This window comes from Hemiscyllium ocellatum (genome assembly GCF_020745735.1).
Source record: "Hemiscyllium ocellatum isolate sHemOce1 chromosome 27 unlocalized genomic scaffold, sHemOce1.pat.X.cur. SUPER_27_unloc_40, whole genome shotgun sequence".
NCBI classification, from domain to species: domain Eukaryota; kingdom Metazoa; phylum Chordata; class Chondrichthyes; order Orectolobiformes; family Hemiscylliidae; genus Hemiscyllium; species Hemiscyllium ocellatum.
In genome coordinates this window covers 64,148-86,389 of record NW_026867510.1, presented here as the reverse complement: position 1 = coordinate 86,389, position 22,242 = coordinate 64,148, and the positions used below count along the sequence as shown (strand labels likewise).

At 46.8% G+C, this 22,242-nt stretch overlaps 1 non-coding gene across 1 annotated transcript; it reads right to left on the bottom strand.

Annotated features, from left to right (window-relative positions):
* Positions 1-21,888: 21,888 nt before the first annotated feature.
* On the bottom strand, positions 21,889-21,978 carry trnap-cgg (transfer RNA proline (anticodon CGG)). Its single transcript is given in 2 exon segments — positions 21,889-21,924; positions 21,943-21,978. It is a non-coding gene; the product is annotated as a tRNA-Pro (tRNA).
* Between the last annotated feature and the right edge of the window lie 264 nt (positions 21,979-22,242).

Below are 22,242 nucleotides of genomic sequence, written 5' to 3'. Positions count from 1 at the left end.
CATTCTTAGATGTCACAGTAGAGCGAACAGTCCATGGGGAACTTCAAACTGGTGTCGACAGAAAAAAAACAACAAAAAATTTAAATTTATTTTCAAAAATAGCACAGAGCGGACCCGGAAGCTGGTGTAGCGCAAACTTACCTGGGTAGGTTTTTTTTGCTATAAAGGTGCGCAGGGTGGGTATCGGGTCCTTCGTTCTGGTGAGTTGTTGTCTGCGAGTGGCTGTTGGTTTGTGTGCTGTTATGAGTCCTAGTGGTCGCAGTAGTCTGGCTGTCAGTTCTGAAATGCTCCTTATGTATGGTAGTATGGCTAGTCCTTTGGGTTGCGGCATGTCCTCGTTCTGTTGTCTTTCCCTTCGGCATCTGTTGATGAAATTGCATGGGTATCCGTTTTTGGCGAATACATTGTATAGGTGTTCTTCCTCTTTTTGCAGTTCTGGTGTGTTGTGGCACTTTTGAATAGTGTCTTGATGCAACTTCGTTTGTGTGTGTTGGGGTGGTTTCTTTCATAGTTCGGGACTTGGTCTGTGTGTGTGGCTTTCCTGTATACCTTTGTGGTGAATTCTCCGTTCGGTGTTCTCTGTACCATCACGTCTAGGAATGGGAGTTGGTTATCCTTTTCTTCCTCTCTCGTGAATCGGATTCCTGTGAGTGTGGCGTTGATGATCTGGTGTGTGTTCTCTATTTCTGTGTGTTTAATGATTACAAAGGTGTCATCCAACATATCTGACCCAGAGTTTGGGTTGAATTTGCGGTAAGACTGTTTGTTCTAACGTTTGCATTACTGCTTCTGCTATGAGTCCAGAGATCGGTGGGCCCATGGGTATTCTGTTGATTTGTTCGTATATCTGGTTGTTGAATGTGAAATGTGTTGTGAGGCACAGGTCCAGTAGTTTAAGTATGCCGTCTTTGTTGATAGGTTCAGCGTCCTGTTGTCTGTTCTGTATGTCCAGCAGATTGGCTATTGTTTCTCTGGCTAGGGTTTCGTCGATAGAGGTGAACAGTGCTGTTACATTGAAGGAGACCATGGTTTCTTCCTTGTCTATGTGTATATTTCTGATGATGTCCAAGAATTCCTGTATTGATTGTATAGAGTGTCTGGATCCGCTGATCAGGTGTTTCAGTTTCTGCTGTAGTTCTTTAGCCAGTTTGTGTGATGGTGTCCCTGTTAGTGATACGATGGGTCTGAGTGGGATGTCTGGTTTGTGCACTTTAGGTAATCCATGGAATCTTGGGGTGTTGTTGCTTTCAGGTTTCATTCTTTGCAGTCCGACCTGGTTATCTGTCCATTTTTTGTAGATTCCTCAGTGTGTTGTTTATCCTATTGGTGAGCTGTGGGGTGGGGTCAAACTCCCTCTTTTGGTAGGTGATGGTATCTGCAAGTAGTTGTTGCGCTTTTTGGATGTACTCTGCTTTGTCCAAGATGACCGTCATTCTGCCTTTGTCTGCTGGTAGTATCTTAGTGTTTCTTAGTTTCTTATCGTTTCTTAGTGTTTTTAGTGCTTCTCTCTCCTGGGTTTTGAGGTTATTTGTTTGTCTTTTCCTTGTTATCAGAGGTGTGATACTTTGTCTCACTGTTTGTTGTGTCTCTTCTGTCAGTCCATTGTTCCTGAGTGTGCATTCTAGTGCTGCTAGGACGTCTGCTGTCTTGGCGTCCCTGTGGTTGTAGTTGAGTCCCTTGGCCAGTATTATTCTTTCCATGTCTGTGAGCTGTCTGTGGGAGAGGTTTTTAACCCAGGTGTGTGTTGTGGTGTCCTCTTCGTTGTGTGTTAGTTTGGCCATTTTTTCTTTTAGTGCCGTTTTTTTGCAGTGTGTGGTCCTGTTCTGTCCTATGGTGACGGCCTGTTCTATGGTCCGGGTCCATTCCTGATTGGTGGTTTTTGAAATTAACGATTTTTGGCGCGCAATTTCTTGTCGGTATTTTTGAAGTCTGTTGTGAGCGTCTGTAATCATTACTTGGATCATCCTGAGTCCGTTCTGTCTGGCTGTGTCCCTGGCTTGTGGATTGTTGACTGGTGGGACCTCTATAAACAGGGTGGTCTACACCTGAACCTGAGGGGCACCAGTATCCTTGGGGGGAGGTTTGCTAGTGCTCTTTGGGGGGGTGTTAAACTCTGCAGGGGCATGGGAACCTAGACTGTCGCTTTAGGGTGCAGGACCTTGAGTATAGGGAGGTTAGGAACATGGCATCAATCTCGAAGGAGGGTGCCTGCAAACAGGAAGGTGACTTGAAGTGTGTATACTTCAATGCGAGAAGTATATGAAATAAGGTAGGTGAACTTGCAGCGTGGGTTGGTACCTGGGATTTCGATGTTGTGGCTATTTTGGAGACATGGGTAGAACAGGGACAGAATTGGCTGTTGCAGGTTCCAGTGTTTAAATGCTTTAGTAGGGTCAGAGGTGGGGGAAAAAGAGGGGGAGGAGTGGCATTGCTTGTCAAGGATAGTATTACAGTGGTGGAAAGGACAATGGATGAAGACTCGCCATCTGAGGTAGTTTGGGCTGAGGTTAGAAATAGGAAATAGGAAAGGTGAGGTCACCCTGTTAGGGGTTTTCTACAGGCCTCCTAATAGTCCGAGCGACGGAGAAGAAAGGATTGCGAGAATGATTCAGGAGAAGAGTGGAAGTAATAGGGTGGTTGTGATGGGGGCTTTAACTTTCCAGATATTGACTGGGAAAGCTATGGCTCGAGTACGTTAGATGGGACGGTGTTTGTTCAATGTGTGCAGGAGGGTTTCCTGACACAATATGTTGACAGGCCAACAAGAGGTGAGGCCATACTGGATTTAGCTCTGGCTAACGACTCAGGCCAGGTGTTAGAATTGGAGGTAGGTGAGCACTTTGCAAACAGTGACCACAATTCGGTGACTTTTACTCTGGTGATGAAGAGGGATAAGTGTGCACTGTAGGGCAAGAGTTATAGCTGAGAGCAGGGAAATTATGATGCGGTGAGGCATGACTTAGGAAGCGCGGCTCAGAAAAGTAGGCTTCAAGGAAAGGGCACAATTGATATGTGGAGCTTGTTCAAGGAGCAACTATTGAGTGTCCTTGATAAGTATGTACCTGTCAGGCAGGGAGGAAAGCATCGTGTGAGGCAGCCGTGGTTTAATAATGAATTGGAATCCCTTGTTAAAGCGAAGAGGGCGGCCTATGTAAAGATGAGGCGTGAAGGTTCAATTGGGGTGATTGAGGGTTATAAGGTAGCCAGGGAGGATCTGAAGAGAGAGCTAAGAGCAGCAAAGAGGGGACATGAAAATTCTTTGGTTGGTAGGATTAGGGAAAACCCAAAGGCTTTCTATAGGTATGTCAGGAATAAAAGAATGACTGGGGTAGGAATAGGTCCAGTCAAGGATAGTAGTGGGAAGTTGCGCATGGAGTCTGAAGAGATTGAGAAGACACTGAATGAATACTTTTCGTCAGTATTCACTCAGAAACAGGACATTGTTGCCGATGTGAATATTGAGTCACAATTAATTAGAATGGATGGCTTTGAGGTATGTAGGGAAGAGGTGTGGAAATTCTGGAAAGGGTGAAAATTGAAAAGTCTCCTGGGCCTGATGGCATTTATCCTAGGATTCTCTGGGAAGCAAAGGAGGAGATTGCAGAGCCATTGCCCTTGATTCTTATGTCCTCGTTGTCTACAGGAATAGTGCCAGAAGACTGGAGGATAGCAAATGTGGTTCCCTTATTCAAGAAGGGTAGTAGAGACACTTGATGTTCTTCAGAAAAATTAACAAAGTAAGTGTACTGTTAATTGAACATAGCATAGGCACCAAATTCCTGTAAACTGCCAAATACCTTCTGATCACACGTTATCCAGGACACCAAAACTGAAAACTGTCATGCAGCCAGTCAGCCAGCCTTAAGAAGCACCTAAGTGAAGCTTTCCTCCATACACAATGACCTAGAACAAGATGCTGTCAAAGTTGTTGCAAATGGAGCTGAATCAAGGACATGAAAATGAAATAACAAGGCCGCTTGAGAAAAGAAAGCCATTTAAGTTGCTGATTGACTTCCTTCTATTCTATTAAATGAAAAAGATGACAAGAAATATAGAATGTTATTAGAAGATAAAGCATATTAACCATTAAACTTTTACAACAGTAAATCATATTAGATATACTCAAAATGAAGCAACACATATGTACTTTTTATATCAATGTGCTAATCCCTTAAATGCTGCTCAGTTCCATGAGAAACTACCCTTTTAATTGTGTACATGAGGAAAGAAGCTATCCATTTCTAGGGTGCAAATTGTATTCAAATGAATGTGTCAAATTAAAGAAAAAAGTGAAAATACATTTAAGTGGGACAGAGAGCATCTGAGCACCTTTGCAGAGTGTTGTCCCTCCCTGGATTCACTGCAGTTGCAATAAGTGAACAGTTTCCCCCATCTCTCCCTCCCAAGATGAAGAATGGAAAAGGGGAGACATTGCTTTGCTCCTCAGTGTTGTCTAGAGGAGGGAATTCAATTTTACACTGAAATTGAATGAAGATAGAGCTTCATTCCAGACTGCAACTTCCTTCCATTGTCCAACATGTGAGTATGGCACTTTCTGAGGAGGGGAGGCTTGTCAGGATAGATGCCAATAAAATGCTTCCTTGTCAGAGAATCTAGAACTCGATGACACAGATTATAAATAAGGGCTTTCCCATATCAGCAGAATGAGGAATCTATTCGCTCTTCTTTATTGCAATGCTCCCACACAAAGAGTAATAGAGACAGGCTCTTTGAATGTATTCAGGGCTGAATTGAACTGAAGTTTGAGTGACAGGGAATGAAATGTTATTGAGTACAGGTAGCAAATGAAGTTAGCACTACAGCGGGACATGCATGATCTTCTTAATTGGAAAGTAAGCCTGGTGAATGGCAGTGGCAAGAGATTTAACATGTTCCATGTGTGAGTCGTCCTTCAAACAGTTGTCGAAGCTGGACAGAGACATGGATTCCCACATCATAGAGAAACCATGGAAATGTGAGGACTGTGGGAAGGAATTCAAAATTCCATATTTGCTTGAACGCCATTGCCATGGTCACACCGGGGAGCGGCCTTTCGCCTGCTCTCTATGCAGCAAGGGCTTCATTCATTTATCCACCCTGGTGCTCCACCGGTAGAGTTTCACTGGGAAAAGACTTTTCATCTGCTTCGTGTGTGGGAAAGAGTTCATTTATTTATCACCCTGGTGACCCACCAGCCGGCTCACACCGGAGAGAGCCCGTTCGCCTGCTCTAAGTGCATGAACGGATTCACCCAGTCATCTGCCTTGCTGGTCCTCCAATAGATCATACTAGGGAAGCGACCATCCTCCTTCTCTGTCTGCATGAAGGTATTCATTAACTTGTCTGCCCTGTTTATGCACCTTCGAGTTCACACCAGGGAGAGACTGCTCTCCTGCTCCATGTGCAGGAAGGGGTTCATTCATTTATCCACCCTGGTGACTCACCAGCAGGTTCACACTGGGGAGAGATCAGTCACTTGGTCCGAGTGTGGGAAGGGATCCATTAACCCCTCTGATCTGCCGACAAATCGGCACATTCACACCAAGGAGAGGCTGTTCACTTGCTTCGTCTGTGGGAAAGGGTTTAGCCATTCATCCATCCTGCTGGCGCACAGGCGCATCCACACTGAGGATAGACCGTTCTCCTGGTCTGTGTATGGTAAGGGATTCACAGATTATTCCAGTTGCAGGGGCACCAGCGGGTTCACACTGGGGAAAGGCCTTTCGCCTGCTTCACGTGAGGAAAGGGATTTAGTCAGTCATCCCATCTGCTCAGACACCAATCCAGTCACACCAAGTAGAGCATGTTTGGATTCTTTGTGGGTGTGACTTGTATTAGTATTCAAGAGGAAGGGGAGTATTGCTGAGGCAGGACTGAATGCAGGTAGAGTAGGTGGTGGTGCATGGCTGCTAGCATGGAGCAGAGGATTCGGAAAGAGAATTGTTGCTGAAGGTTTCGAATTTGTAGGTGTACTGGCTTTCCTGATCAGGTTCAAACTGTGTTGGGCTGAATGTGGTCTGGAGTCCATGTGAGATCAGATAGTTCCATAGGCAGTTCTGAGGAATAGCTGATTTTGATGAAGGTCGTCTGCCCGAACGTCGATCCTGATGAAGGGCTTATGCCCAAAACATCGACTCTCCTGCTCCTGGGATGCTGCCTGACCTGCTGTCCTTTTCCAGCAACGCACTCTCGACTAATAGTACATAAGAGTGCTGACATTCACTGGCCAGGTGAGCACCTATTAAGACACACTTACTGAAGCAGTGGAGTCGGGAAATGTATAATTGTCATGTTTTACTCTGTGAAGAAATCTATCCCATGGAAAGATTGGCTCCAGTTTGTCCCTTCCCCAGGAGGCTATCAGAACGATAACATGGGAAACAGAGAATACTTTGACCGGTACTGAAGGTTGGCCAAATTGGAAAAATGAGAGTTTCTGATAATGTCTTACAATCCTGGTGACTTTTGGAGGTATTTTTGAAATTTTCAGGGTCTGTGTGACCCACTGATGTTCCTAGAGTCTGAGACACACCACAAATGGCAGGATGGAGACGGGAATGCAGACATGGTTTATATCCCCACCATAGAGTCATAGAACCTGACCGCATGGAAACAAACCTTTCCGTCCAACTCATCCATGCTGACCAGTTATCCCAAATTGTGAGGCCACTTCTGAAATATTGTGTTCAGTTCTGGCCTTCTTGCTATCAGAAGGATGTTAAAATTGAAAGGGTTCAGAAAAGATGCACAAGGATGTTGCCAGGCTTGGGGGGTTTGAGCTCTCAGGAGAGTCAAAGAATCTTAGAATCATGGAGATGTACATACGGAAACAGATCATTCATTCCAAATTGTCCATGCTGATTAGACGTCCAAACCTAAACTAGTTCAATTTGCCAGTACTTGGCCTATATCCCTCGAACCCTTCCTATTCATATACCCATCCAGATGCCATTTTGAATGTTGTCATTGTAGCAGCCTCCACCACTTCCTTTAATAGCGCATTCCATACATGTGCCACCCTCTGCGTGAAAAAGTTGCCCCTTAGGTCCCTTTTATATCTTTCATTTCTCACCGTAAAATTATGCCTGCTAGTTCTGGACTCCCCCACCCCAGGGAAAAAAACCATGCCTATATCCTCTATCCATGCCCCTCATGATTTTATAAATCTGTATAATGTCACCCCTCACCCTCTGACACTCCAGAGAAAGTAGCCCTATATTGGTCAGAGCATCGAGTATATGAATTGGGAGGTCTCTGTCCAATGGTCACTTACTGTTCCCTTCAATAATTCTATAATTGGAAGTATATGACATAGCTAAAGAACAAAAATACAACAGATAATTGTATTTGAATCTCGGAGACTAGCATAATGAATATAAAGCCATTTATGTGGCACAGTGGTTAGCACTGTTGCCTCATACCACCAGTGACCCGGGTTCAATTCCCACCTCAGGTGACTTTCTGTGTGGAGTTTGCACATTCTCCCTTTGTCCTTCCCTCCCACCATCCAAAAATGGTAATTGGCCATGTTAAATTGCCCGTGGTGTTAGGTAAAGGGGTAAATGTAAAGGAATGGGTCTGGGTGAGTGGCGCTTCGGCGGGTCAGTGTGGACTTGTTGGGCTGAAGGGCCTGTTTCCACGCTGTAAGTAATCTAATAACACTAGATCAATCTCTGTCCCTTCTCTAGTTCCAGTCCTGATAAATGCCTTGCGGATCTGAGAGACAAAGATAAGTTGAAACCCCTTCCATTTGATTCACTTCCTCTTTTTCCAGCTGCTATATTGAATAGTTTTACCCCTCCCCCTCTCATTCCCCGTCTCCAAGCCAGCATGAGGAATGGAAAGGGGAGTCATTGATTTGCTAGCAGATGTTGCCCAGAGGTAGGGAGTTTCCCTCTGAAAGTGGCCTCTTCCCGCGTTGTGACGTTCACGATGGAGGGCAGGGCGTCATGAAGGAGCCAATAGGAATCGCAGCGCCGACCGGTGATGTCGCTGTGTTACAAGTTCTTTTGGCCAACGGCCCGTATGTCGCACAAAGACATGAACCATACTTGGCGACTGACCAATTGCAAACCCTGGAGGACCCGAAAGGAGTCTGGTCCTCCTGCCAATCAGAGCTCACCTATTGTCTAAATGAGCTGCGGAAGCTGCCTCTACTTCTCCGAATGAAGATAGAGCTTCACCCGAGACTGCAACATCCTTCCTCTGTCCAACATCTGTGAGTATGGCACTTTCTTTCTACACCCTTCCCATCCTTTTCAATTTATTTTCTCATTCTGGGGTTAAAATGATATCCCGGCCTTACCTCAGCTCCGCAGAGAACATCTCTATTATGCTCATCCCAATATATAAGGGGTGTTAGACCCGTTCTGAAGCAGGTAAAACCTGGCCAGGTGGAACCATTTCTGCTCTTCAAGACTGTTTTGAGCGCACTGACTGGTGGGTGTTCCGGGAGACCCCAAATTTTAGCGATCCCATCAATTTAGAGGAGTACATGGTGTCGACGATTTCCTACGTTAGCAAGTGTATTGACGGTGTTATTGTGTCCAAGACCATCACTTCTTGCACCAATCAGAAGCCATGAATGACTGCAAAGGTGTGTGCAGTGCTGAGGACCTGTGATTCTACCTACAAAGCAGATGACAAGTTGGGCCTAACAGTGAGAGTGAGGATTGTTCACTTGTTTGTCGCTGCAGAAGCGATCATCCCAACACATGCAAACAAATCTGCATCAGGATGCCATTTCAACGAGCTACTTCACATTGCAATGCCCAGGAACGACGAAGATCAAGAAACAACTGTACAGCGCATTAAGACCCATTGAAAACTACATCCCTGACAGGGAATCGGACCCGAGTAAAAAATGAGGTCTGCAGATGCTGGAGATCACAGCTGCAAATGTGTTGCTGGTCAAAGCACAGCAGGCCAGGCAGCATCTCAGGAATAGAGAATTCGACGTTTCGAGCATAAGCCCTTCATCAGGAATAAGAGAGAGAGAGCCAAGCAGGCTAAGATAAAAGGTAGGGAGGAGGGACTAGGGGGAGGGGCGATGGAGGTGGGATAGGTGGAAGGAGGTCAAGGTGAGGGTGATAGGCCGGAGTGAGGTGGGGGCGGAGAGGTCAGGAAGAGGATTGCAGGTTAGGAGGGCAGTGCTGAGTTGAGGGAACCGACTGAGACAAGGTGGGAGGAGGGGAAATGAGGAAACTGGAGAAATCTGAATTCATACCTTGTGGTTGGAGGGTTCCCAGGCGGAAGATGAGGCGCTCCTCCTCCAGCCGTCGTGTAGTTGTGTTCTGCCGTGGAGGAGTCCAAGGACCTGCATGTCCTCGGTGGAGTGGGAGGGAGAGTTAAAGTGTTGAGCCACGGGGTGATTGGGTTGGTTGGTTCGGGCGGCCCGGAGGTGTTCTCTGAAGCGTTCCGCAAGTAAACGGCCTGTCTCACCAATATAGAGGAGGCCACATCGGGTGCAGCGGATGCAATAGATGATGTGTGTGGAGGTACAGGTGAACTTGTGGCGGATATGGAAGGATCCCTTGGGGCCTTGGAGGGAAGTGAGTGTGGAGGTGTGGGCGCAAGTTTTACATTTCCTGCGGTCGCAGGGGAAGGTGCCGGGGGTGGAGGTTGGGTTGGTGGGGGGGTGTGGATCTGACGAGGGAGTCACGAAGGGAGTGGTCCTTGCGGAACGCTGATAGGGGAGGGGAGGGAAATATATCCTTGGTGGTGGGGTCCGTTTGGAGGTGGCGGAAATGGCGGCGGATGATACGTTGTATACGGAGGTTGGTGGGGTGGTAGGTTAGAACCAGTGGGGTTCTGTCTTGGTGGCGGTTGGAGGAGCGGGGCTCAAGGGCGGAGGAGCGGGAAGTGGAGGAGATGCGGTGGAGGGCATCGTCGATCACGTCTGGGGGGAATCTGCGGTCCTTGAAGAAGGAGGCCATCTGGGCTGTGCGGTGTTGGAATTGGTCCTCCTGGGAGCAGATGCGGCGGAGACGAAGGAATTGGGAATATGGGATGGCGTTTTTACAGGGGGCAGGGTGGGAGGAGGTGTAGTCCAGGTAGCTGTGGAGTCAGTCGGTTTATAATAGATGTCTGTGTTGAGTCGGTCGCCCGAGATAGAAATGGAAAGATCTAGGAAGGGGAGGGAGGAGTCTGAGACAGTCCAGGTGAATTTCAGGTCGGGATGGAAGGTGTTAGTAAAGTTGATGAACTGTTCAACCTCCTCGTGGGAGCACGAGGCAGCGCCGATACAGTCATCGATGTAGCGGAGGAAAAGGTGGGGGGTGGTGCCAGTGTAGTTGCGGAAGATGGACTGTTCCACATATCCTACGAAGAGGCAGGCATAGCTGGGGCCCATGCGGGTGCCCATGGCAACTCCTTTAGTTTGGAGGAAGTGGGAGGATTGAAAAGAGAAGTTATTCAGGGTGAGGACCAGTTCAGTCAGTCGAAGGAGGGTGTCAGTGGAAGGGTACTGCTTGGTGCGGCGGGAAAGGAAGAAGCGGAGGGCTTTGAGTCCTTCGTGATGGGGGATGGAGGTGTACAGGGACTGGATGTCCATAGTGAAAATAAGGCCTCCACCGGCAGAACACAACTAGACGACGGCTGGAGGAGGAGCGCCTCATCTTCCGCCTGGGAACCCTCCAACCACAAGGTATGAATTCAGATTTCTCCAGTTTCCTCATTTCCCCTCCCCCCACCTTGTCTCAGTCGGTTCCCTCAACTCAGCACCACCCTCCTAACCTGCAATCCTCTTCCTGACCTCTCCGCCCCCACCCCACTCCGGCCTATCACCCTCACCTTGACCTCCTTCCACCTATCCCACCTCCATCGCCCCTCCCCCTTGTCCCTCCTCCCTACCTTTTATCTTAGCCTGCTTGGCTCTCTCTCTCTTATTCCTGATAAAGGGCTTATGCTCGAAACGTCGAATTCTCTATTCCTGAGATGCTGCCTGGCCTGCTGTGCTTTGACCAGCAACACATTTGCAGAGGGAATCGGACCCGGGCCGCGGCGGTGAAAGCGCCAAATCCTAACCACGAGACCACCAGGGAGACGTAAATCCGCTCTTGTAGCTGCGCTGAAAATTGCCTCGCTGCCCGGGAATCGAACCCGGGCTGCGGCAGTAAGAAGACTTGATCCGATCTCTGTAACATTGGGGAGACTGGAGAGTCAAGTCACATCTCCGGGACTTACCTGCGCGCCTTTATTGGAAAAAGGCGCGGAGCGGACCCGGAAGCTGGTGTAGCGCAAGCTTACCTGGGTAGGTTTTTTTCCCTATAAAGTCATCACCATCCGCTCTCTCTCTGTCCTGAGAAGGGCTGATACAGTGAACGAAGAGGGTTCGAAGCACAAGAAAGGATGGGGGAGCGGGGTGGTGCGGGTAGAGAAATTGGATGGGAAACAGAGGCGAGGCGGAAGAGAGAGAGAGAAATGGACATGGGGACAGAGTGTTGGAGTTAGAGAAACTCTGGGGGTGCACAGGATGGGCGGCAGAACGTTTGTCAGAGAGAGAGAGAGAATGGGGTGGCAGAGTGTGGGGAGAGACAATGGACGTGGGTCAGTGGGTGGGGAGAGAATGGAAGGGGGGCAGAGGGTGGTGGAGAAAGAGAGCAACAATGAATGTTAGGAGATGGTGGGGGAGAGAGAGGGAATGGATGGACAGCAGAGGGTGGGGGAAGAGAGAGAATGGAGGGGGGCAGAGAGTGGGAGGAGAGAGAGAATGAGTGTGGGGAGAGGGACTGGATGTAGGAAGGCAGAGGGTGGATGAGAGACTGGACTGGACAGGGGGCAGAGGGTATGGAGATAGAATGGACGGAGGTGCAGAGAGTGGCATGTGTGTCAAAGGGCTGGGGGAAGCTAGGAATAGTGAGAGAGAATAGACTGGGGGCGCTGTGGGCATGATTGGATCTTGATTGAATGGGGAGTTGGTGAATGCGTCCCACCCACTCCCAGCATCCCCTTCTTTCCACATGTGCACTGCAGATTGTTGTGAATGATGCGAGAGAGAATCTGGAGCGTGAGCGCAGTTACCCTCAGATCCTGGCATCAGCAAACCACTGCCTTTCTGTTTTAAAAATTAAATAAAGATGTGGGAAATATACTGGGAGTGGCAAGAAGAGACTAAGAAACTGAACTGAGAGCGCTCTCCGGTGAGGGGAGCTAGGCAAAAACAGGAGGATGGAAGGATGAATTCGAGTTGGAATCCATTGAAAGGTGGAGGAATTGGGAAACAGAGACTTTGGGTAGGAGATAGGGAAGGCTGTTCGGTACAAACTAGAATTCTCCGATCCTATTTCCTGCCCTGCACTGACAGCAATGATCTGTTTTCTCAAGGTATTAGCAGAGGAGGATTTGCTGTTCAGGCGTGTAAAAGAAATTTACTCAGGGCCTGAATATCAGCAGCGTTTGAATCCAGGAGGGGAAATTATTTCAAGCATCAACGTGACTTGAGAAGTCCCGTGATTACACGCAGCCTGCGTGGGAGTGTTCCAGGGTTCTGACTGTGCAGACAACTTTAACTCTGTAGCGAAATGTGGACTAGAGTTCTCGCTGTAGACGAGCCCTTCTTTGGATCGTTGAAGCTGCTGAGACGCAATGGCCCCTGCAGCATGGAAACTCTGTGGAAGCAAATACAATTCCCCAAACGGGCTGGAGTGTCTGGCATGAAGCTAATCCATTCCTTCAACCCTGGAATGAAGTCAATCAATTCCTTCAATCCAAGACTGTGGGCGGCGCGGCAGCAGCTCAGTGGTTAGCACCGCTGCCTCACAGTGCCAGGGACTTGAGTTTGATCCCACCCTCAGGGTGATTGTCTGTGTGGAGTTTGCATTTTCCTACCCCCTCCCCCCCCACACCCACACCCTCCTCAATCTCTGGGTGCTCTGGTTTCCTCCCAAGGTCCCAAGATGTGCAGCTTAGAGTGGATTGTGTGTTCTAAATTCAGGGATTAGCTGTGGAGGTTATGGGGTGGGATGCTGTAAGAGGGATCAGTGTGGATTGTTGGACCAAAGGGCCTGTTTCCACAGTGTAGGGGGTTTGATGATTCCCCCAACGTGTCTGCAGCCTGGCTTCTATCTGCATCTCTCTGAGCCGAAGGTCCACCATGATGTGTTTTCCCTAGTTTCCAGCACCCAGAACCTCCAACTTTCTGCAAATCGAAAGGCAAGTCCCACCCTGCCCTCTCCAATGTGTGCTATGTAACTGCTTATTCAGTTTTAGTGGTCCAGCAGAGGCTGGTAGTCAAGTTCGGAACACATGAAGATGGCATCAACCAGGACCTTGGATTCATGTCACATGACAGGTAACCTTACTTCACTGTCACGCTCTCTCACACCCACACAAAGCACACACTCTCACATTCACACAGATCCCTCTCTGACACACACACATATACACCCTCTCACAGGCTGATACTCTATCACTCACACACTTTATCAAGCACGCACACACTCGCACATACTCTCATGCGTGCACACTTGCATATAAGGCTTTGGTGTGATTTTGTATTTGCAAATACATTGTGCGCTTTTTGAGCCAAATACAATCTACAGGCAGTCAATCCATGTGAGATTTTATAAATTCCTACTTTGGAAATAGAAACAGTCTCACTCAAGATTGGGATACAGACCTTAAGTTGTCTCGAGAATGTGTCTTCAAACAAGTTCTGGGATTTACATATTAATGAACCAAAACCTGCAACCCATCCTAAAAGATGAAAGATTTCACAACAATCTAAGTTTGTTCTATATCATTTCTGTTGCATGAAACTGCGACCTTTTGCTATAAATTTTACTATGATCCTGCTCCACAAACATCTGATGAAGGAGCAGTGTTCCGAAAGTTAGTGCTTCCAAATAAACATGTTGGACTATAACCTGGTGTTGTATGATTTTAAACTTTGTTTCTCGTGAATACATCCCACACCTCCAGGTGCTGCCAGTAAACCTTACAATGTCGATGAAATGATGCAATACCTGTAGAGATGAAAAGTTTACAATTTCTAATGATATTAGCTACTCATTCACTACTCCTTCTGATACACGATGTTGGAAACTTAGTGCAAGAGGTTGAAAGAAATGTGCAGCTTTAAAGCAAAAACCTATTGGATCTCACAGCTATCATTGACAGTCTGAGACTGGGGTTAAGTTCAAGTTACCTTTATTGCCGCCCAACTTTGTTACAGCTTCAGATCTCCTCAGCAAAAAAAAAGGTGTATGCAAAAAGCTTTTTTTAAAAAACAGCTCAAAGCTCACACACTCCTTCCAACTCTACTTCCTTTACTGTTGGTCAGCACAGAGTTGTCCCTTCATAATTGGTCCTTGGTACAGCCTTAAGCTGAAGGAAGTATTGCCTCACTCAGCAATTTCAACCTACACACTGTGCCCATTTAGGTTACTCCCATCATTTTACATGGGGGGCAGTCAAGAGTCAACCATGCTGCTGTGGGTCTGGAGTCAGGTGTACGCCTGACCGGATAAAGGATGCAGTTGAGATGACTGAGTGAATCCTTTCCTAAAAGGGACATGAGTAAATTAGATGACAGTTTCTCCCCCCAAAAATGGTTTCATTATTAGATTCAGAACTCCAAATTTCTGACCGAATTCCAATCCCACCAACTGCCTCCGCGGGATTCAAACCCCGGGAATCCCCGGAACTGGGTTGTTAGTCCAGTCGATAATGGCACTCAGCCATCTCTCCTTCAATCCTGCAATGTCACGTGAACTCAATTGACAATAGGTGTAGGAGTAGGCCATTCTGCTCTTCGAGCCTGCATCACCATTCATTATGATCATGGCTGATCATCCTCAATCAGCATCCTGTTCCTGCCTTATCTCCATAACCCTTGATTCCACGATCCTTGAGAGCTCTATCCAACTCTTTCTTAAACGAATCCAGAGACTGGGCCTCCACTGCCTTCTGGGACAGAGCATTCCACCCACCCACGACTCTCTGGGTGAAGAAGTTTCTCCTCATCTCTGTCCTAAATGGCCTACCCCTTACTTTTAAGCTGTGTCCTCTGGTTCAGGACTCACCCAACAGTGGAAACATATTTCCTGCCTCCAGAGTGTCAAATCATTAAATCGCTGCAATGCACAAATAGGCCATTTGGCTCATTGAATGCTATCGGTATAGGAGTTGGGAGGTCATGTTGTAGCTGTACAGGACATTGGTTCGGCCACTTTTGGATTATTGCATTCGATTCTGGTCTCCCTACGATAGGATACGAATGATGTTGTGAAACTTGAAAGTGTGCAGAAAAGATAGATAAGGATGTCGCCAGGGTTGGAGGGTTTGTGCTATAAGGACAGTCTGAATAGGATGGGGAGTGTCCCTGGAGTGTCGGAGGCTGAGGGGTGATCTTATGGACATTTATAAAATTATGAGGGGCATGGATAGGGTAAGTAGGCTAGAGGAAGTGATGGAGGCTGGTACAATTACAACATTTAAAAGGCATCTGGATGGGTGTGTGAATAGGAAAGGTTTGGTGGGATATGGGCCAAATGCTGGCAAATGGGATACTAGATTTATATAGGACATCTTATCAGCATGGATGTGTTGGATCAAAAAGTCTATTTCCGTGCTGTATATCTCTATGTCTATTTGATAAAAGACGTTTTATTTCTGTTGATGTAAATATTGTTAGGGAGAGAGAATTCCTCAAGTAGGGGATGATAAGAATCCTGGGAGACCTCTAATTCTGTTCTACTATCTAATTAACACACTTTAAGCACCAAATGTGCATTTATGTCTAATTTTGTTTCATTTTTCTTGTTTTATTCCCTGCTCCGATGACTCTCTCAGTCTGGAAGGTTATCAGACTGAGAATATGGTGGATTGGGCCTTGATCGACTGAATGTTTTATTGCTCTGGAAGGTGTAAAAGGGGCTCAGCAGAAAGCCAGCTGAGCTGAGAACAGACAACATCTTACTCTGTGGGAACATGGAGAAGAGGACAGAGAAATCAGGACCTGGAATCCGAGCTGACACCAGAGTACCATGTTATTAGTGCTTTGATTAGCAGTGCCAACCCTCTACCTTTACCTCGCTTCCTATTCAACTTGAATGTCACGTACCCCCTCAATATTCAGATCCAATCCTTGTCATCCTGAAGCCATGTCCCTGTAAGGAGTCTCAGATCATAATTATTCTCTTCAATGTGTGCAGACAATTCATTCAGTTTTGTTACATTGCAGCACACATTCAGCCAGACAGTCTTCAGTTTCAGTTTTTGTGTTCTGTAGAATCCAGGTTTGATTGATTAGATTAGATTCCCTACAGTGTTGAAACAGGCCCTTCGGCCCAACAAGTCCACACCGACACCCTGAAGAGTAGCCCACCCAGACCCATTTCTTTCTGATTAACGAATCTAACACTATGGACCATTTAGCATGGCCATTTGACCTGACCTGCACATCTTTGGACTGGGACATTTACTTTCCGTGTCCCTTTCTATCATTCTCTGATGTTCATTTTCCACATCACTACATTGCTCACCTGCCTTGATTCGGATTGGCCATGAAAAATGCATGTTTATACATTCGCAGTAATAGAAGCAGGAGTAGGCCATTTGGTCCATCGAGCTCCTCCACCATTCATTAAGATCATGGCTCATCTATCCATCGTCTCAGCTCCTCTTACCTGCATCATCCTGACTATCCTAAATTCACCTACTATACAAAATCCCATCGAACTATGTCTTGAATAGGGCTGCTTCTACTGCTTCCTTGGGCAGAGATTACCGTAGATTCACCACTCTCCGGGAAAAGCAGTTCCTTCTCCTCTGTCTTAAACCTACTCCCTAATCTTGTGACCTAGTCTCACTCACCGGCAGAAACGACTAGATAGCGTGGGTCTGGGTGGCATGCTCGTTGGATGGGTCAGTGTGGACTTGATGCGATTTATGGCCTGCTTCCACGCTGTAGTGATTCTATGATTTACCGCAGTTGGGTTTGCCATGGACCGAAGCACTAGAAACTCCCACCTTCTGCAAATCGAAAGACAAGTCCCACCCTGCCCTCTTGTACGTGTGTTATCTAACTGCTTAATCATTTCTAGTGAATCCAGCCCACACCTCCCGCTGCTGCCAGTAACCTTTACAATGCTGTTGAGACAATGCAATACCTGCAGTACTGAAAATCGTAAGGCTTCTAACGCTACGTTACTGATTCACCGCTCCCACTGATGGACAGCATTGGGAATACAATGTTGGAGGCTGAAAGAAATGAGCAGTTTAAAACAAAAACTCACCTAACCCTTCACTAGGCTCCCTGCTCAGCACACTTTACTTCAATCACTTCAACTCCACATTAAAACAAATACCCACTTTCCACCAATATTCTGGATGTCCTCACTCACTCAGTTGCTGTCTCACAAATGAAAGATTTCATTGTAGCTTCTGCTCCCAGTAAGGATGAAACATCCTTGAACGCTGCTCTGAAAGTCCAGTCTTCACAATGACACTTCTGCTTTCCTTCAGTCCAAATTGTCCGTGCTGACCAGATATCCCAAATTAACATAGTCTCATTTGTCAGCACATAACCCATATCCCTCTCAATTCTCCCTATTACCAGATGCCTTTTAAAATACTTTAATTATACCAGCCTCCACCACTTCCTCTGGCTGCTCTTTCCATACACACAACACCCTCTGCGTAAGGAAGGTGCCTGTAAAGTTCCTTTTTAAATATTTCCCCTCTCACCTCAGACCTATGCCCTCGAGTGTTGGAAACCCCCACTCTGGGGAAAAGATTTTGGCTATTCACCCTATCCATGCTCCTTATGAGCTTCTATAAAGTCACCCCTCAGCCCCCAATGATCCAAACAAAAACAGCCCAGCCGATTCAGCCTCTCCAAAGAGATCAAACCCTCCAACTTTGGCAATAGCCTTGTAAATCTTTTCCAAATCCTTGCAAAAGTTCGTAACACTTTTCCTGTAGCAGTGAAACCAGAACCGAATGCAGTATTCCAAAAGTGGCCTAATCAATGTCCTGTACAGTCGCAACATGACCTCCCAACATCTATATTGAAATGCACTGACCTATAAAAGCAAACATACCAAATACCTTTTTTGCTATCCTATCTACCTGCGACTCCACTATGAACCAGCACTCCAAGGTATGTTTATTCAACAACACTCACATTAAATGTGTAGATCCTGCTCTGATCTGCCTTTCCAAAATCCATATTTCAAAATGGGGTTGAGAAACATATAAGCCGTGATTGAATGGTGGAGCAGATCTGATGGACTAAATGGCTTAATTTCTGCACCTATGTTGTATGGTCTCCTGCTGTCCTGGACACAGTGAGAGAATTGGAAGCAGGAATAGGTCATTTATATTTCCAGCTGGCACCAGCAGTGAACAGTTCATAACTGGATATAAACATACCTGCATCTAGATGGATAGGCTGAGACTTTTTTCACTGGAGCATCAGAGATTGAGAGGTGACCTTAGAGAGGATTATAAAATCATGAGAGGTATAAATGAGGTGAACGGCAAGTATTCTTTCCCTAGTGTGGGTGTTTCAAGATTAGGGAGCAAATTTTGAAGGTGAAGAAAGAAATATTTTAAAAAGACATGAGGGGCACCTTTTTTTCTAAAAGATAAAGAATAGATCGTGTGAGGAATCAATGTCCAGAGGAGTTGCTGGATGCTGGTGCAGTTACAATGTTTAAAAGGCATTTGGATAAGTACATGAATAGGGACAGTTCGGATGGATATGGGCCAATCATTGGCAGGTGGGACCAGTTTAGTTTCAGAACACCATCAGCATGGACGTGTTCGACTGAATGGTCTGTTTCTGTGCTGTATGACTCTGTAACTGCTCTGTACTGGTCTTAAAACCATTTTCTTGCCTCCTCCCATAACTTCTTCGTTCTTCAAAGTCACATGAACTCAACCTTGAATAAATTCAATAACCGACCTAACTGCAGGAAGACATCCTCACTTCTGAACTCAATTCCTCTCGCTGATATACCACTTGCTTTGCTCATTGCTTGCTGCACTTTCTGACAACTGGCAGTGACTGGTGTAGAAGGACACTGAGGCCCCTTTGCCTATCCACACGTCACTCTTGATGAAGTGCTCGTGGCCGAAACGTCAACCCTCCTCCTCCTCAGTTGCTGTCTGACCTACTGTGGTTTTCCAGCGCCACAACATTCAACTCTGATACAGCACAGCAGTCCAACGTTGAGCACGTAGACCTTAGTCCAACACGGGCACCTCCCGATCATAACAAATATTAAGCGTCCAAATGCAAATACGGGAGACAAATGCCGACGCTATTTTATTTTGCCAATTTTTTTCCCTGTGCCTCGACATTTTATTTCTTTTGCATTTTGTCTGGCTGCTCAACGTTTCTGTCCTTTCCCCAGGGTAGAGGTATTCCAAAACTAGAGGGTAAAGGCTTAGGGTGTGGGAGAAAGATTTTAAAAGATCTGAAAAACTAGGAATAGAACATTTACCCCTTACTGGGCGAAAGTGAGGACTGCAGATGCTGGAGATTAGAGTCGAGAGTGTGGAGCTGGAAAAGCACAGCAGGTCAGGCAGCATCCGAGGACCAGGAGAATTGACGTTTCAGGCAAAACCCTTCATCAGGAAATAGCCATGGGGAACTGCAGGGCTGTAGCCTAATCGAGTGAGTAAGTGGGATGCTGTTGGGAAGGTCGGTGTGAATGGCCTGTAGGGATGATATGGTTCCACTGCCTTAGCCACGTGTATTGTGAGAAATGTAGGAGGAGTGGGTTCCAGTTCGTGGGACATTGACACCAGGCCTGGAGAATGTGGCATTTGTGCCGTCTCTCTCTTCAAATTCTGCTCCCCGTCCATTTTCTCTCCATTCACTGCCCCCTGCCCATTCTCTCTCCTCACACTGCACCCTCTATTCTCCCCGCAACCCTCTGAACCCCAGTCTGTTCCCCAGTCCATTTCCCTCCTTTCTCCACCACCCCCAGCGACCCCCTCATCCCCCGCACCCCCACAATCGTCCTTTCTCGTGCCTCAGCCCTCTTTGATCGCTGTATGAAGTCTTTCTCAGGGGAGATAGAGAATGGATGGTGATGACTTTACCTGGGAAACACGGCATGTGGGAAATAGTTGATATTTAAAATTGAGACTAACTAAAACCGTATATTCAGAAACTTCGTTAAAGTCGGGAAGAATGTTATTTTTTCCAAAAAAAAGCTGCAAAAATCTTTCTGAAACTTGCATTGATGTATGTGCAGTTAGGCCACAACAAAGGAGAGGCTGTAAGGAGTGAATGAGTGAATAAAAGACAAGTCCAACATTGCCCTCGAGGAGAAAGTGAAAACTGCAGATGCTGGAGATCAGAGTCGAGAGCGTGGTGTTGGAAAAGCTCAGCAGGTCAGGCAGCATCCAAGGGGCAGGAGAATCGCGTTTCGTGCATAAGCACTTGGCACTCAGCCATCGCTCCTTCAATCCCCCTGCGATGGCGCGTGAACTCACTGGTGCCTCCGCAGGTGGGAGGAGCAGGTGAATCCTTTCCGGCACTTACAGCAGGTGAATGGCCTCTCTCTGGTGTGGAGCCGCTGGTGGGTCAGCAGTGCAGCTGACTGAGTGAACCCTCTCCTGCACATGGGGCACGCGAATGGCTTCTCTCCCTTGTGGACCCACTCGTGCGCCTGCAGATGGCTGATCCGACTGAAGCCCTTCCTGCACACTGAGCAGGTGAATGGCCTCTCCCGGTGTGAATGAGTCTGTGGGTTTCCAGCACGGATGGGGAAGGGAATCCTTTCCCACGGTCCCCACATTTCCACGGTTTCCCCATTGAAGGAGCTTTCCTTGTGTTACTCTGGGTTTGAAATTACCAGTCTATCCCCACCGTGAGGGGTGAGAGTTTGATTCCCCTAAGCTGAGTAAATGGTTTGAAGCACTTTTCACAGTCAGCGCACTGAATCTCCCTCACTCGGGTGTCTCAGTATTCTTCCTGTCACACCAGCGTCCAAAATCTCTCAAGCAAACATGTCTTCTTGATTGGAATGGCTGCTGATATTCAAGGTCCAATGAATCAAGTGGCTCTGTCAGAAGTTGATGTATCATTTGCTTTCAGATTTCTTTCTGCACGTCTTCCTGCAAAGAAAAATCACAAAATAAGTGATCACTGTCAGTACAGTTAAATGAACATAACATAGGTGGCAATTCCTTTAGATTGCCAGATGCCTGCTGATCACATATTATCCAGGCCACAGAAACCTGAAAACCCTCATGCAGCCAGATAGGCTTAGGTATGTATGGAGGAAAACTTCATTCCAGTGACAATAACATGGAACAAACTGCCTACAAAGATGCTGGAAATGGAGCTGAATCAAGGATATGAAAATGAAATGTTAAGGCTGCTTGAGGAAAGAAGGGCAGTAAAATTGCTGAATGACTTCCTGCTGGCCTATTAAATTTAAAAAAATGACAAAAAAGGACGTAACTCCATTACTACATTAGAAGGTGAATAATAATTACAAAGAAACTTTTACTACAGCCAACAATATCAGATATACATCATATAGAACAAAGAACAAAGAAATTTTACAGCCCAGGAACAGGCCCTTCAAGCCTGAGCCGATCCAAATGTACTGTCTAAACCTGTTGGTCAATTCCTAAGTATTTGTATCCCTCTACTCCCCACCCACTCATGCATTTATCCAGACGCATCTTAAATGAATCTACCGTGCCTGCTTCTACCACCTCTGCTGGCAACGCGTTCCAACCGCCCACCACCCTCTGTGTGAAGTAAAACTTACTTTCGCTTTGCATAAGTGCTGCCTTTGCCGCGTTCATTGTAATGGTAGCTCTGCCCCATGCCTGATTCAGGAAGTCGGATCTCGTTGAACGAAGCTGCTTTTGAGAGAATTGATTGGCCGTTTTCGCACAAGGTAATGTAAGAAGCAAGGGCTCGTCCGGGATTTGAACCCGGGATCTCTCGCACATCCACGCAGTAGGAGGCCCGAAGCGAGAATCATACCCCTAGACCAACGAGCCACATGCCCCAGCCTCCCTGCATTTTTTTAACACGTGCCAATCCCTTAAATGCTGCTCAGATCCATGACAATCTAACCTTTTAGTTGTGAACATGAGTAAAGAAGCAATCCTTTTCGAGAGTGCAAACTGTACACGTGCCAAACTGAGTGAATACACAAGGAAAATAGTTTTAAGAGAGATAGAAAGTATTTGAGCACCTTTGGAGAGTCTGCCCCCTCCCTGGATTCACTCCAGTTGCTACAAGTGAACAGTGTTTCACCCACC